Below are 16,203 nucleotides of genomic sequence, written 5' to 3'. Positions count from 1 at the left end.
AAAACTGCATTTCTCATTTGGGTATATTGGTTGGCTAACCGATCCAAAGCATCAGCTGTCTGACTGGTTATGATTTCTAACACTGCCTGCAAGTGGATTATGCAGTTAAGATTATAGATCAGTTCTCTGGCTCCCAATATTAGTTCATTGGGGTTCCAAGTGGCCAGGGCATAATGTTGTATGATCTAAGCCACCACTTTGGTCGCATCGGTTGTGTTAACCACAGCCAATCTTTGAATCCCAACAGACCTCCACAAATCCAACAATGAGTAAGTTAAACACAGAAGCAATTTGTTCTTCTAATAACACAAAGCTATTTTCCCAGGCATAACTATGCAGTATGAAACCATTGATGGTCAGGACATCCTAAAACAAAATGAAAGAAAACAAACAGGCATATTGAAAAAGTTGGTGCAATCCACCTCGTGTGAATTTTGTGCTCCCTGCCATTTGCATCCATGGCTTTCTATGAATAGATGTTGTTTGGAATTTTTAACATCAGGGGGGCCTGCCCTATGGTGGGTACCACTAATACAGGTTGTCTCGGGACACAGGAGTGATGAGGAGTTGTTCTGTGACCCGCTGTGAGCGGAGCTATAGGCGGGGGTTTGGAACAGAAGGCTGTCAGCTTTAGACATCCATTCACCCCCCACAATCGTTAACGTGACGAACGGTATCAGGTAGTCGCTCTGTCCAGTTCGAATTCTGAGGTTGTAAAAATATTTTCAACAGTCCATTTGTCCTTTTGACAATCCCATTAGCCTGTGGGTAATAAGGAGTATGCAATATCCATGTGATCCCCTCATTTTGTGCCAATTCCTAAACAATTTTAGCAGGAAAATGTGAACCATTATCAGATTGAATAGTTTCTGGTTTAGGCAAGTAGCTAACCATATCCTTAGAGCTATCACAGGATTTTCACCTGTAGCTTGGTTGAATGCTTCAGCTTGCATCAGCCCTGAAACAACTTCTGCTCCCACCAGGACATAGCGTTTGTGTTCAGATCTCTGGAAAAAGCCAATATAATCTATTTGCTAAGTACTCCATAACTCCTTCCGTTCTCAAAGGTGTAAAGAGTGTTGGATTGTTTTCCTAACCAGGCCAGGCGTTGTTGACATGCAGAAATGCATGTTTTACTTTGATTGCTGGCCATCCTCTACAAACAGCTTGCTTATACAGGTCTTGTGAGCCAGTGTGGCCTCTTTTAACATGTAACCAGTGTTAATGGCCCAAATGTTCATTAATCTGCTCAGTCAAAACTAGTTTGGCTAATCGGGCTGCTTCGTCAGCTATTTTATTCCATTTTGTTGTGAGATCTTCCCCATCTTGGTGGAAGAGGATCCATCCCACCAAGAATTTTCCAGGTTTTGTGATGGACAAGATCTCTTGCCACTTTTCTTTTTGCCACACTGGATACACGGTTCACCTCCCACTGATTCTGTTCCCAAAAGGGGAATATATACTGGTTCTTTTGCATTGGCTTCTTGTTCAAAAACACTCCAAACAGCAATCAATTCTCTGACTTCTGCACCCTCCTCTCCATTAGTGGGCCATTAACACTGGTTACATGTCCCCACTTGTACGGCTACAGCTCTGAATTTCCACACTTTTCTTTCTCTTTTTGCTGAGGCACCGGTAAATCAAACGTTTTGCAATTGTTCAGAAAATGGTAGAGCCTCCTTTATTACCGATTCTAAGCTCTTGGCCTCCTCAGGGAAACTGGTCTTTTCTTGCATTGGAAAGTGTTTAGGAGTTCCCTCTGTTACATTAAAAACATTACAATAATGCTCAATTTGAGCATGCCATTTTCTGATAGAGGCCCACTGAGCCACACCAACAGGGGGAGGCATTCCAGAGATAATTGGCTTAATGACCTTAAAGGGTTCCCTCAAAATAAGGGGTTGCTGAAGTATTGTTCGTTCAGCTTATTGTAGGGCAACACTCAGAGCAAACAAACCCTTTTGCCATGTAGAATACTGTTTTTCTGCATCTTTGGAACTACGAGAATAAAATCCAATAGGTCTTGTTGGACCCTCAGGTCCTTTTTGCCACATGTGGACTGACAGTCCTGAATTGGCAAATCCCCACTCAATTTGAATGTGATCTGTGGGCTGAATGGGTCCTAGTGCTTGATGTGCTTTAGTCTCAAAAACTAAAAGCTGCAGGGCCTTGTCATGGACTGGGGACCAATTTCACGCTTCTCCCTTCCTAAGTAGATCATATAAAAGTTTGGCTATTCTAGAAAAATCAGGGATATGTGTTCTCCCAAACACTAAGAGTCCTAATTAATGCTATAATTCCTTTTTGTTGTTTGGCATTTGTATCTGGTCTAGTGCCACGAGGGTGTCAGGTGGAATACATGCCATCCCTCCTTTCCATTGTGTTCCTGAAAACTTAACTTCTCTAGCTGTGAGCTGCATCTTTTCCACTGGAATTTGGAGTCCTACAGACTCCAAATGCTGTACAATTCTTTCCTGCATTTTCTGCACTGGGGCCTCTGAGTGCTCAGCAGTCAGGACATCATCAATATACCGATATGTCTTCACACCATCCTCAAGAGGTACCTGAGCTAATTCTTGGGCAAGGGCGTGGTGTGTCAGAGTGGGAGAGTGCTTATAGCCCTGACAGAGGCGGGTAAACGTATACTGCTGCCTATCCCATGTGAAAGCAAAATGAGCACAATCCTCTTCCTGCAGTGGCACCATAAAAACCATGTCCTTTATATCAAATGTGGTCATTATTTGGTGAGCCTGCTCTTGTATGGTGGACACCAGCTCTACAATATTGGTACAGCTCCTTTTAGAGGAGCCGTAGTGGCATTCAGATGCCAATAATCAATGGTCAGCCTCCACTTTCCCTTTGGTTTGCTCACAGGCCATACTGGAGAATTATGAGGTGAGTGGGCTAGCACTACGATCCCTTATTCTTTTAATTCTGTTAACACAAGGATGATTCCTTCCCGCACTTGCAAAGGGAGGGGATAGGGTTTGACATTAGTTAGTTTAGAAGGAGGGAGCAGGGGTGCAGACTGGAGCAGTCTGATATCAAAAGACATAATTCAAAAATTCTAACTCCTCCCTCTATCATCTATCCAAGATATGCCTTTTAATACATTTAATCCTAACAAATTAACTGGGAAAGACCCTAATACCATATCCGTATTTGTGAGGTGATCATCTCCAGGCAATTTAAGATTCACTTGGGCCATCAATTCAGCTTGAATCGTACCAAAAGCATCAGATACAAATAAATGTTTGTGAGAGGGGGTGATTCCACATCGATGGGCGTCTTCAGAGCTGAAATTTGTGCCCTGGTGTCCACCAAAAAGGTGGTGGCGACACACTTGGGTCCAGTTGCACAAACAATCATCAAATAGCCCTTTTCATTTTCAGTGAGCCTCCTTAAATATTGCCACCCTCCTCCCCCCAGCTCACTTATGGGAGGGGAAGAGATTGTTTCCCTGTTGTTCTCCACACTGCACATTTTTAAACTACTCAGTGTTACAGGTGCAAGTTGGGAAAGAGGGTGGAGAGGGGATGGCAGGTTTCTCTTTATTCCAATTAGATACTACTATTTCTAAGATCCTAGTGGGTTGTCTGTCCATTACTTCTCTAGGTATTCCTTTTTTTAACCCTTCAATCCACAAATCGACCTTTTTTCTTCATCGTTCAGCGTCTGTCTCTCTCTTAGCATAGTTAACGACTTTCGCTGAGGTTTCCCATGAAACAGGCACCTCTTAGGTTCACATAATTCCCTTAGATTGTTGTTTGGGGTGGTTTGGCACAGGGCCGTATTTTTTTTCCATAATTAATTAACTCCTGCATGACCTCTCCCCAAGTCCATAATTTTCTATCAGGATGTTTGTGTTCTGGGGTGACCATACTCTCCAATGACACTGTGACTCGGTCATCACTTGTGGTGGCCCTAATCTGGCCTTGTAATTGGATTCCCATAGGCTTCAGAGAGTCTGGTAACCCTTGAGTAGGAGTGGTCATCCTCTCTGGATCCACAGGAATCATCACAGGTGACTCCTGATTAGGTTTTAATTCCCTATCATACATCGTTTGCAGACAATCTGCCTTTTGAAAACTCTCTACTACTTGATCTGTGGAACCTATTATTGCCAGAGAATCTCCTCATTCTAATGGATTGAGACCCCCAGCCCAATAAGCAACTCTCTGAGTCAGGGACCAGGGGTCCCTATGTTTTCCTGTAGTCAAAAATACTCCAGGTCTCCAATATCCCTCAGCTTCCTTTTCTGTCAACAACATCTGGTCTCCCTGGGTTAAAGATACCCTCCACATATATTCCATTTCTGATTCCTTTGATGTGATGCCAAAATCTTTTTTTAGTTTTGCCAATTCAGTGTCCATGAACGGAACTTCTTTTGTCATGACCTGAGGCACCTCATCCTCTCCATCATAAATATATTCACTTTTAATCAATGGTCTTAAGGGGACTTCTAATTTGTCCAAGCTTTCTTTCAATTTAAATAACTCAGAATGGGGATAAATTGGTAGAGGGATAATTCCCTCGGCTTTCTTTTCGGTTGCCATGGTGGCATCAGAGTCATCCGGGCCTGCTAAGAGACGATTAACTAATTCCTGTCTCAGCAGAGCTTCTTGGGACCTTTCTACTAATTGACGCTGTAATGTTTTGATCAGATCTTGTTGAGATTGAATCAACTGGGTTTCTGACGTATGTTTCTGTTCCCTTTCCTCAAGTGCTGCAATTAAAGCAACACCTAATACAGCTCATAACATTCCTTTCCTTTTGCCCACCTGTGTATGGGCTTCATTTTTTAAACATGTCATTCAATCTGTCACTGCTGAAAGTTTAAACCAATTCTTTTGAGGGCATTCTAAGCAAGAAGAAGATGGCTTAGATTTTTGTTTTTCCAAATAGTTCAACACCTGCTTCTCCTGTATTTCTGGCATACTTTCTGAATTCAAACGTGGGTCTGGGACCTACATTTTGAGAGGACTTAACTTCTACAATCTGCTCTCTTAACAGCCCCAAATGATCAAACTTCTACACATCTGACACAGGCCAGAGCAAAGTCTACCTGACAAGTCAGTATGAGACAATACTCTCTCTTGAGCAAGTATCCAACTTTTGACACCACTTAAAATGTTACAGTCTGTAAGAGGTAAACTCTTACTGGGACTGCTGATTTGAATACTCACCGAGAGATTAAGGCACAAATGAGGCCATATATTGTCAATACCACTACAAAAGTTTATTTAGAAAGAGAGGGTGTGCTGCCAAGAAGCTGCTCCCGGCCTCAAGGCAGTGTGCTGCTGCTATGGCGACTTGTCTCTTCAAAACAAAGTTTGAGACAAACATATAGTTTAATGGTTCTGATTCTTAGAGTACCTCAGCCTCTCCATACCCTGGGTATCTAGGTCTCCCATTGCGTTTCTGAGAGGGCCCACATTATCCACAGTCTTTCTTTTATCACCAACATACCTATATTTGTTTTTCTTATTAACCTTGATGTTTCTGGCTAGGTTTAGGGGCCTTGGTCTTCCTGACCTGTTATGCTGCTCAGGCAATTTCTCTATATTCCTTCCAGACTACCTGTCCTTCATTCCACCCTCTGTGGGCTTCCTTCTTTCATTTGAGTATATCCAGGAACTCCCTGTTCATCCATGCAGGCCTCGTGGCATTTTTGCCTGATTTCCTCTTCATTGGGATACATTGCTCCTGAGCTTGGAGAAGGAGCTCCTTGAATATCAACCAGCTATCCTGGACCCTTCTTCCCTCCAGGGCTGCAATTCACGGTACCCTACCAAACTACCAAACTCTCTGAAGAGACCAAAGTTTGCTCTCCTGAAGTCCATGCTAGTGTGCTTGCTGTTCACCCTCCTCACAGCCCGAAGGATCTCTAACTCCACCATCTCATGGTAGCTGCATCCAAGGCTGCCCTTCAGCTTCACATTCTCCACCAGCCCCTCCTTGTTGGTAAGGACAAGGTCCAGCATAACACTCATCCTCATTGGCTGGTCTACCACCTGGAGAAGGAAATTGTCATCAACGCATTCTAGAAACCTCCTGGATTGCTTGTGCCCTGCTGTGTTGGTCCCCCCAACAGATATCGAGGTGATTGAAGTCCCCCATGAGGACCAGGGCTTGTGAACCTGAGGCTGCTGCTATTTGTCTATAGACTACCTCATCTACTTGGTCTTCCTGGTCAGGCGACCTGTAACAGACCCCCACTATAGTGTCTCCTGCCCCTTCTCTCCCTTTAATCCTGACCCATAACCTCTCTGTTGTCTCTTCATTCATTTCTAGGTAGAGCTCCATGCACTCAAGCTGGCTATTGATGTGGAGGGCAACACCCCCTCCTCGTCTCCCCTGCCTGTCTTTCCTAAAGAGCCTATAGCCTTCCCTCCCTACACTCCAGTCATAGGAGCCATCCTACCACATCACCGTAAGCCACTAAGATCATAGCTCTGCAGGCATGAGCACATCTCCAACTCCTCTTGTTTATTCCCCATGCTATATGTGTTTGTGTATAGGCATTTCAGTTGGGTCTCCAATGAAGTTGACTTAGGGGCTGGAATACCCTTGTACTGCCCTTCAGGTAATCTGCCACTGACTTGAGATGTTTCTTCAGGCTCCACACATCTGCTGTTTGTATTGGCACAGGGGTGGTAGAAGTGGGATGGATAAAGGTTCCCCTGCCCCAACGAATTTAGTTTAAAGCCCTCTTCACCAGCTTAGCAAGCCTATGGCTAAAGATGCTTTTTCCTTTCTCTGACAGGTGGACCCCATCAGCCCTTAATAGACCAGATTTATCAAAGCAAATGCCATGGTCTAAGTAACCGAACCTCTGGCTGTGGCACCAGTCACGTAGCCAATTGTTGACTTGGCAGATCCAACGGGCCCTTTCAACCCCCTTCCTTTTAAACCGGAAAACCGATGAGAAAATCACCTGTGCCCCAGAGTCCTTTACCATCGCTCCCAGGGCTCTGATGCTCCTCAGGCTGCTTCTGGCTGCATCACTGGTGCCCATATGAAACACTATGTGCGGGTGATTGTCAATGGGCTGTACTAGGCTCGGTAGCTTCTTGGTGATGTCCCTGATGTGAGCCTTGGGCAAGCAGCACACCTCCCTAGAGAGTGCATCAGGTTGGCATATGGGTGCCTCTGTTCCTTTCAGTAGACAGTCACCTACCATTATCACACATTGCTTTTTCTTAGTAGCTCCAGTTGTTAATCAGGGAGTAGAACAGGCTGACTTGCTCGAGTCGAGTGTCCCTCCTGGCGTGCTTGTTCTTTCTTCCTCAGACTGCAAAGCAGCAAGGCAATTCTGCAGGGGTACTTCAGGTTTGAGGAGACGAGTCTTTCTCCCCACACTAGCAGATTCTTCTGGTTTTCTTCTATATCTGCTTGGCTTTTCAAGGATGCCTGAGGCTTTGGAGGAAGTCTTTTCCTCTTCCGGGTCCCTGCCCTTGCCACTTCCATTCATTTGGATCACTAGCCCCCTTTTCTTCTGCGTGTACTGGTGGGGGAGTTTTTGCCTGTCTGGTGGTGGTGGTCTATGGGTCAGATGGAGACCTCACCTGAAACTAGGAATCTATCTCCCTCTCAGCCTCCCTCATGCCTCGAAGCCTGCCCACAGCCTCCTGCAGCTCAGCCACCTGCCACAAGAGTTCCTCCATCTGGGCACACCTTTTGCAGGCAGGGCTGCTTCGCCTCCCATCCTCAGAAGGAAGCTCCAGACACTTCCTGCAGTCTGAAGTCTTTACCACAGCCTCTCCCTTTAGCATCTCTATCTGGGTGGAAGCATTGGCCACTGCTGGGGTGGATGTCGCAGCCCCCTAGCTGGAGCTGCAGCCCCTGCTCGCAGACCGGTGCGTACCATTGTGCCTTGAGGGTCAGGTAAGAGTGCCTAAATGTGCACAGACAGTTGCAGAGATACTGTCCAGCTGCTAAGCTCTGTGCGCTTCAATCCTCTCCACTTGGTTAGTGGAAATACCTGCTTTAAGCGGGCACCGTTTCCAAGTGCCCTGATTGTGTGAAGGAAACTTATTAGGTTGTGCAGAGACAATATTAGAAAGGCAAAAGGCCAGCTAGAGCTCAATCTGGTTGCTGTCATAAAAGATAATAAAAAATGTTTTTACAAAGACATTAACAACAAGAGAGACAAGGGGAATCTCCATCCTTTATTGGATGCAGGGGGGAACATTGCCACCAAGGATGAGGAAAAGCCTGAGGTACTTAATGCCTTCTTTGCCTCAGTCTTTTATAGTCAAACCAGTTATCCTCAAGGTAATCAGCCCCCTGAGTTGGAAGATGGGGATGGAGGGCAGAATAAATCCCCATAGTCCAGGAGAAAGCAGTTAATGACCTGCTACACCACCTGCACACTCACAAGTCTGTGGGGCTGGATGGGATCCACCCAAGAGTACTGAGGGAGCTGGCAGAGAATCTTGCCAAACCACTCTCCATCATTTATCAGAAGTCCTGGTTAACAGGGGAGGTCCCAGATGACTGAAGACTTGTCAATGTGATGCCCATCTACAAGAAGAGCCAGAAGGAGCACCCAGGGAACTACAGTCCTGTCAGCCTGACCTCAGTATGGGGGAAGATTATGAAGCGGTTCATCTTGAGAGCACTCACACAGCATGTATAGGACAAACAAGGGATCTGGCCCAGCCAGCATGGGTTCATGAAAGGCAGGTCCTGCTTAATCAACCTGATCTCCTTCTATGACCAGGTGACTCACCCAGTTGATGAGGGAAAGGCTGTGGATGTAACCTACCTCGGCTTTAGTAAAGCCTTTGACACCATTTCTCACAGCTTTCTCTTGGAGAAGCTGATGACTCATTGCTTAGACAGGTGGATGCTATGTTGAGTAAAAAAACTGGCTGGATGGCTGAGCCCTGAAAGTTGTGGTGAGCAGAGTTAAATCCAGCCAGCGCCTAGTCACAAGCGGTATTCCCCAGGGCTCAGTTTTAGGGCCAGTCTTGTTTAATATCTTTATTGATGATCTGGATGGGAGGATTGAGTGCTCCCTCAGTAAGTTTGCAGATGATATCAAATTGAGTGGGAGTGTTGGTCTGCTCAAGGGTAGAAAGGCTCTGCAGAGGGACCTGGATAGGCTGGATTGACGGGCCAAGGTCAATTATATGAGGTTTAACAAGGTCAAGTGCTGGGTCCTGAACTTGGGTCACAACAACCCCATGAAATGCTACAGGCTTGGGGAAGAGCATCTGGAAAGCTGCCTGGCAGAAAAGGACCTGATGTGTTTGTTGATAGCCAACTGAACATGAATCAGCAGCGTGCCCAGGTGGCCGAGAAGACCAACAGCATCCTGGCTTGTATCAGAAATAGCATGGCCAGCAAAAGTAGGGAAGTGATCGTGCCCCTTTACTCAGCACTGTGAGGCCACACTTGGAATATGGTATTCAGTTTTGGGCCCCTCACTACGAGAGATACATTGAGTTGCCGGAGCATGTCCAGAGAAGGGCAATGAAGCTGGTGAAGGTTCTAGAGAACAAGTCATATGAGTAGCGGCTGAGGGAACTGGGATTGTTTAATCTGGAGAAGAGGAGCCTGAGGGGAGACCTTACCGCTCTCCTGAAATTGCAACTACCCGAAGGGATGTGAGTCAGGTGTTGGTTTCATTTCCCAAGTAACAAGCAATAGGACGAGAGGGAATGACCTCAAGTTGCACCAGAGGAGGTTTAGACTGGACATTAGGAAAAATTTGTTTATTGAAAGAGTGGTCAAGCATTGGAACAGGCTGCTCAGGGAAGTGGTTGAGTCACCATCCCTGGAGGTGTTCAAAAAATCTGTAGATGTGGCACTTTGGGACATGCTTTAGAGGGCATGGTGGTGTTGGGTTGACTGTCGGACTTGATGATCTTAGAGGTTTTTTCCAACCTTAATGATTCTATGATTCTATACTTGTTTTCCAGAGGTGCCTGCCAACCTCATCTGTTCTGTGATACTGTGATACTCAGCAAGACTTTTTACCATCACATATTGTCACATATATAAAATCGGCAAAACAGGTTGTTTAAGGCAAAAATTCAGACTGTCCTTCACACACGTGTGTTGCGATAATTGTGAGTGAAACAGTTTTGGATGTACAACAAGCAATCTCGTATTTTCTGTGTTTCCTCTTGCATCTCCATATAACTGAAATATCCAATATCTTTCCTTAGGTTAGTTGTTAAACATGTCATATATCAAAGAAAGCTGTCTGGAGACATTTCTGTCAGGATTTAGTGACCTCAGTCATTTCCTACAGAGTAATATGAACTCAGTTCCAATAAAACAAGATAAATATTTGGAAGAAAAAAAATATATAGGAAAAAAAAATGTTGCTAGCAGAAAAAAAAAAAAAAAGCAAAAGGAAAAAAAAAATATCTGTAAGGAAATTTATTTCTCTCTGTACCTAGAATAGGAACAGTTACAGTAACTCATTCTTTATTCATTATTATCAAACTGTGCTCAGTGTTTAACTTGGTTGTGTCTTTCAGTTATTATTTACAGAATACTCATGTCTTCTCCCTTTTTTCCCCTCTCCTTTTCTGATTTGATGAAAAGACTGTAGAGAGAGCGCAAAGTTAATCCCAAAGTCTGAGTCACATACACCATGCAGCTGCATGCCTAGAAGCATGAAATTCAGCATTGGGCGAGGTGGCAAGCACTGGGCAGGGGGCAACCATCACTAGATCGATATCTGGTGTTATGCGGATTGCCCGGAGGAGTGTGAGATGTGGCAGAGGCCTCGTGGTCCCAGTCCCCCATTCTCTTTGCCCTAAACAAAAGGAGTCACTACCTCCACCCGTGCAGGTGTAAATTGACAGACTTTGTGGTGTTAACGTAAGTGATAAGATTGTCTATAGTCATCCCCACCTGCACGTATACCCTGGTGATATAATGTAAAATTTCGAGTATAAATATCACCCCAATTTCAGCCCAAAATCGGGACAGCATCAACTCGGAACCATACTGACGACTGGACGGATTGACGAATTTGCTCCTTCTCCATCCGCCCCCCCTCTGCCCCCCCTTGCGACACCATGTGGGTAATATTATTTACCTCAGCTAATGCTGAGATATTTCCTCCCCGGGTGTATTTCACAGTTTCTCCTCGGGTGCATTCCTATACTTCCCTGAGTGTATCTTGGATTCTTGCTCGTCGCGACTTTACTGTCTCTTACTCCACTGTATCCCTGTTATACAGTGTCTATTTGCCAAGCAGCCGGGTCTACAGTGGGCAAGTTGTTACTGTTGTTGGTGTGTATGTATGCGTATAGTGTGTGTTGTTGTTATTATATTAGTGATAAACCTTGTGTTATACCTGTGGTTTTTAATTTATCACCGGCAATCCAAATGAACCTGAAAATGTTGCTGTAAATAAACGATTACTATTTTGTCTCCTGATTTGTGTCTGTCGCATATTCGGTGCCAGTCTCACAAGACTGGATTGACTTCCCTGTTTTCGCAACAAGGACTTCTCTTGCCCGTGTCTGTATGTCTGTCTACTTGCTTATCTACCTACTTATCTTTCCTTGACAGCCTAAGAGTAGGTGAGAGAAGAATTCTTTTGTAACCCTGGGGAAAACATAGAGAAATCTGCTTTTGTGGACTGTATTTCCTCTGCTGAATACATTCTTTATTTTTTAACTTTGTGATAAGTGATTATCTTCTGACATGGTTGTAGATGCTTCAAAGTGCTTTGCAGAAGTGCTAAGATAAATGTTTAAGTCTTTGTGCACAGGCAAAAATAAGGGGAATGGGTGAGATATTTATCTCTCAGAGTGCTGAGCTTTCCAGGTGATCTCAAAAGATGCTGCATGACTTATGCTGCTGATGGTAAATAATTAGGGTAGATGTAAAATCACATGTAGGGACTATCAGCTGTATTTAACCTGAGATATTTATGTCATGACTAAATAAATCATGGCCTAGTTTAGGAAAAAGTGCTTATCCACACAATGGATGCCAGAGCTAGGCGTGACAAATTCCAGCACTGTTTGGCATTTTAATGCTTTTTTTTTTTGCAATTAAAACAATCATAATGCAGTTTTTCCCATACATCTTAAAATCAGACCTCTAGAATAAGTATTTGGTTCTCCGAAGTAAATTCTGATAGTAATTAGAAAGTGAGATGTTCACCTGCACACTGCTCACACTCAAGAAGTGCTTATCTCTGTAATGCTGCTGCTTCCAGTTCCTTTCAGTTCACTGATACTTCTTCCTCCTTCAAAAAGCAGTAGTCTTCTCACAGCTGAGTATATACTATTTATCAAAAGCGCTAGGAGAAAAAATGCACACCCAAGAAATTATCACAAGGTAATCATTAGAGCGATTAGCGAAACAAGTTATTTAAAAAAAACCCAAAAAACCAAAAAAAAAACCAAAAAAAACCCCTCTCCTTACTGAGAGAGAATGATGTGTTATTTACAAGTTAATTTATGAATTCAAATTGGAACTTGTGAAGTCTGTGAGGGACAAGCTGTATTTTCACAGAGGGAGAAGTGTCCCTACATCCTCTGTCTGCAATGATGAATACATAATTCCTGTCCTATGGGATCATACAAAGCATGACTGTGGGCATTCAGTCTCCTTACAGAGATACTGAAATATGTATTAAGTAGAGTGAGAACAGGAACACTGAATCTTTAGCATCAGATTAAGTATTTATAATTGTCATAAATTTTTATTATTTGATATGTTATGTCAGACAACAGGTCTAATGCCTCCTGACAAAGCTGTTCTACAGAGCTGCAACCCAGAATACAGTATAGTCTTGTGCTTAAAGCAGTCACAGGAGATGTAGAGGAGACAACTTTAAATTGTTTGTCTGTAGGATTTATAAGCAGAAATTGGAAACATTATCTCTTACCTCTTGGGAGTACCCTAAGATATACTAGGCTATTGAGCATTCAGAAGTGGGATTCCTCTCATTCTTCATGCTTAAACTAGTCCACTTTGTATAAAATGTTTTAATAGTCACCAATATGAAGAGCATAACTAGAGAGAAGGAGAGAGAGAGACTCAACTTCAGCCTGGTGGTCAAACCAGGAGGTGGGACACCTATACCAAACCTTGCTGGTACACATGATATAGTATCATTTGACTATGGAATTATTTGAATGAAGCACTTTATCTGAATACACAAAGGTATGTAGGATAATCACTAAGTTTATACAGCAGTGTCATTAATATTTCCTTTGACGTTTGCTTTCGTAAGTAGGTCTCTCCCTTTCTGGTCATTCAGAGGAAGGGAATGGTATAGCGTACTTTCTGACAAAAAAGAGGAAACATGACAATCCATATTGAGAAAGGAGTAGTTTATATTGGACTAGGGATGTGCAAAACATTCAAAATGTTATGGGGTTTTGGTTTTTTGTTGTGGTTTCTTTTTGGAAGGAGGGCTTCATCTGGATGACTTTTATGTTGAAAATGAATATTCCAGAAAAAAATGCAAACCAAAGGAATTAAATTCTAATCCATCTCAAGGAATAAAAACAAACAAACACAAAAGTAATGTAAATGTTTTATGTGTAGGAATGAACAGAGTGGGTGAACTATGACTCATATTAATTCTTAGCTAGTAGGTGAATTAATAACAAATTACTTCAGCTGTTGCTTGAATTTTTTCCACATTAAGTATTTTACAGGAATTTTTTATTGAAAGAAATATGAGGAGAAACCTGTACTCCAGAATCTCCTTTGACTCATTATTTGAGCTGTAAGAAAATCATTTCCACTCACCTTACACTAAATGCATTCTGTATCCAAAAATAACGCTGGGAGAAAAACTGTCTTTGGTAAGTTCATAGCCTCTTTGGCCACAGTCCAGCTCTTTCCTTCCTTGTGATTCATCCATCCAGAATTATCCAGAGGAATTCTATTTTATATATCTCCACTCAGAAAGGACAATGTACATGCTGGGCGAAAGAAGGCATGTGGTTTTAGCACTGTGTTCCTGAACACCACTTTTTTTTTCTGTAAAAACAGTAAGCAAATAGGCAGGGAAGAGTACAGAAGAGACATGTGGGCAGCTCCCAGGAGTAAGTTTGTCTCAGTTGTTCTCTGGGGTTGCCTTTACTTACATGAAGAGACACAGGGGTCTCAACTTCCTCTAAAAAAATTCTTAAATGTCAAAAAATCTGATCTTCATATAGATGTGCTACAGGTGAAGAATATTGTGATATATTACTCCCATAGATACTATCTGCATGTGTTACTCTGGTACAAGGATGTAAATTGACTTTCTGTTCTGAAGTTATGCTTTCAGAAAAACTTAATTTACCATGGGCAATGTACTTCTGTAAAGGACATTACATTAGCTATCAGGACTGTTGAATACAGAAACATCCTTGTGGGCTGTGTTGCTTTTAGGTGGCTACCACATTCAGTTGAAATGTTGGAAATTGAAATGGAATTACTTTGGTTTAGAGTCATAAGACTCTGTGCTGACATACAATTTACAAAACCAATGTCTGATGAAAAATATAGAAATAGCAAGTCTTACACAAGCCAAATCATTAGTCAACTTGCGCTTAAAATCAGCGAAGCCATCTAACAGGAATATCCTTCACGGAACAAAACATCTCTAGTTTTCTCATAACTTGGATGGTTTTACAATTTTTTTACATAGGAAATACCAGGCTGCATGTTAATTACATGCACCTATTTAAACACGTATATGATTATTTTACAGTTAATCTAATTTAGAGGAGTTTAATAGTATTTTCATAGGATCATAGAATGGTTTGAGTTGGAAAGGACCTTAAAGATCGTCTAGTTCCTACCCCCCTGTCATGAGGAGGGACACTTTCTGCTAGATCAGGTTGCTCAAAGCCACATCCACCCTGGCCTTGAACACTGCCAGGGAGGGGCCATCCACAACTTCTCTGGGCAAGCTGTTCCAGTGTCTCAACACCCTCGCTATGAAGAACTTATTCTGTACATCTCATCTAAATCTACCCTCTTTCAGTTTAAAGCCATTATCCCCTGTCTAATCACTACAGACCCTTGTAAAAAGTCCCTCTCCAGCTTTCTTGTAGACCTTCGTTAGGTACTAGAAGTCTGCTATAAGGTCTTGCCATTCTCTTCTCTTCTCCAGGCTGAACAACCCCAACTCTCTCAGCCTGTCCTCATAGAGGAGGTACTCCAGCCCTCTGATCATCTTTGTGTCCTTCCTCTGGACTTGCTCCAGCAGACTCGTGTCCTTCTTACGCTGGAGACCCCAGAGCTGAGCACAGTACTCCAGGTCAAGTCTCACAAGAGCAGAGTAGAGGGGGAGAATCACTTCCCTTGACCTGCTGGCCACACTTCTTTTGATGCAGACCAGGATACGGTTGGCTTTCTGGGCTGCAAGCAAACATTGACAGGTCATGTTGAGCTTCTCGTCAACCAGTACCCCAAAGTCCTTCTCCACAGGCCTGCTCTCAGTCAACTCATTGCCCAGCCTGTACTGGTACTGAGCATTGCCCCAGGTGCAGGACCTTGCACTTGGCTTTGTTGAGCCTCATGAGGTTTGCATGGGACCACCTCTCCAGCCTGTCAAGGTCCCTCTAGATGGCATCCCTTCCCTCCAGCATGCCAACTGCACTGCACAGCTTGGTGTAATTGGCAAACTTGCTGAGGGTGCACTCAATCCCACTGGCCATGTCCCTGACAAAGATGTTAAACAGCACCAGTCCCAATACTGACCCCTGACAATCGCCACTCATCATTGAGTGGTCTGCACTCAGACATTGAGCCATTGATCACAACTCTTTGAGTGCCAATTCTTTATCCACCAAGTGGTCCATCCATCAAATCCATGTCCCTCCAATTTAGAAACAAGGATGTGGTGTGGGACAGTGTCAAATGCTTTGCACAAGTCCAGGTAGATGATGTCTGTTGCTCTTCCCTTGTTGCAGTAAGGACCAACACCGACAAAAATATATGTAAAAAAGAAGGCAGCCTTTATTAAGTTACAAAAGCCAAGATGGCTGAGATGGAGCAGCAGAAAAAACATACCCTTTTATAACCGTTCTTATCTGTCCACCGGTTCATGCACTAAGGCTGCTAAAATGATTTGCTCAGTACCTCTGTCCATTCACCTCTATTCACATACTGATTGGCTGGAGCTCCTACTGTATTTCCCACTTCATTCTCTTGCCAAATTTCTGCTCTGTGGTATTCACTTGTTTAGTCTCTTCTTGCTCAGTCTCTTATCAC

The 16,203-nt window shown here is 43.5% G+C and overlaps 1 pseudogene; it reads right to left on the bottom strand.

Annotated features, from left to right (window-relative positions):
- Positions 1-3,490: 3,490 nt before the first annotated feature.
- On the bottom strand, positions 3,491-7,183 carry LOC104353229 (uncharacterized; annotated as a pseudogene).
- Between the last annotated feature and the right edge of the window lie 9,020 nt (positions 7,184-16,203).

The sequence above is a fragment of the Leptosomus discolor genome, chromosome Z (assembly GCF_034619465.1).
Source record: "Leptosomus discolor isolate bLepDis1 chromosome Z, bLepDis1.hap2, whole genome shotgun sequence".
Lineage (NCBI taxonomy): Eukaryota > Metazoa > Chordata > Aves > Leptosomiformes > Leptosomidae > Leptosomus > Leptosomus discolor.
Note: the sequence above shows the minus strand (reverse complement) of the source record. Positions and strands in the feature narration are given on the sequence as shown.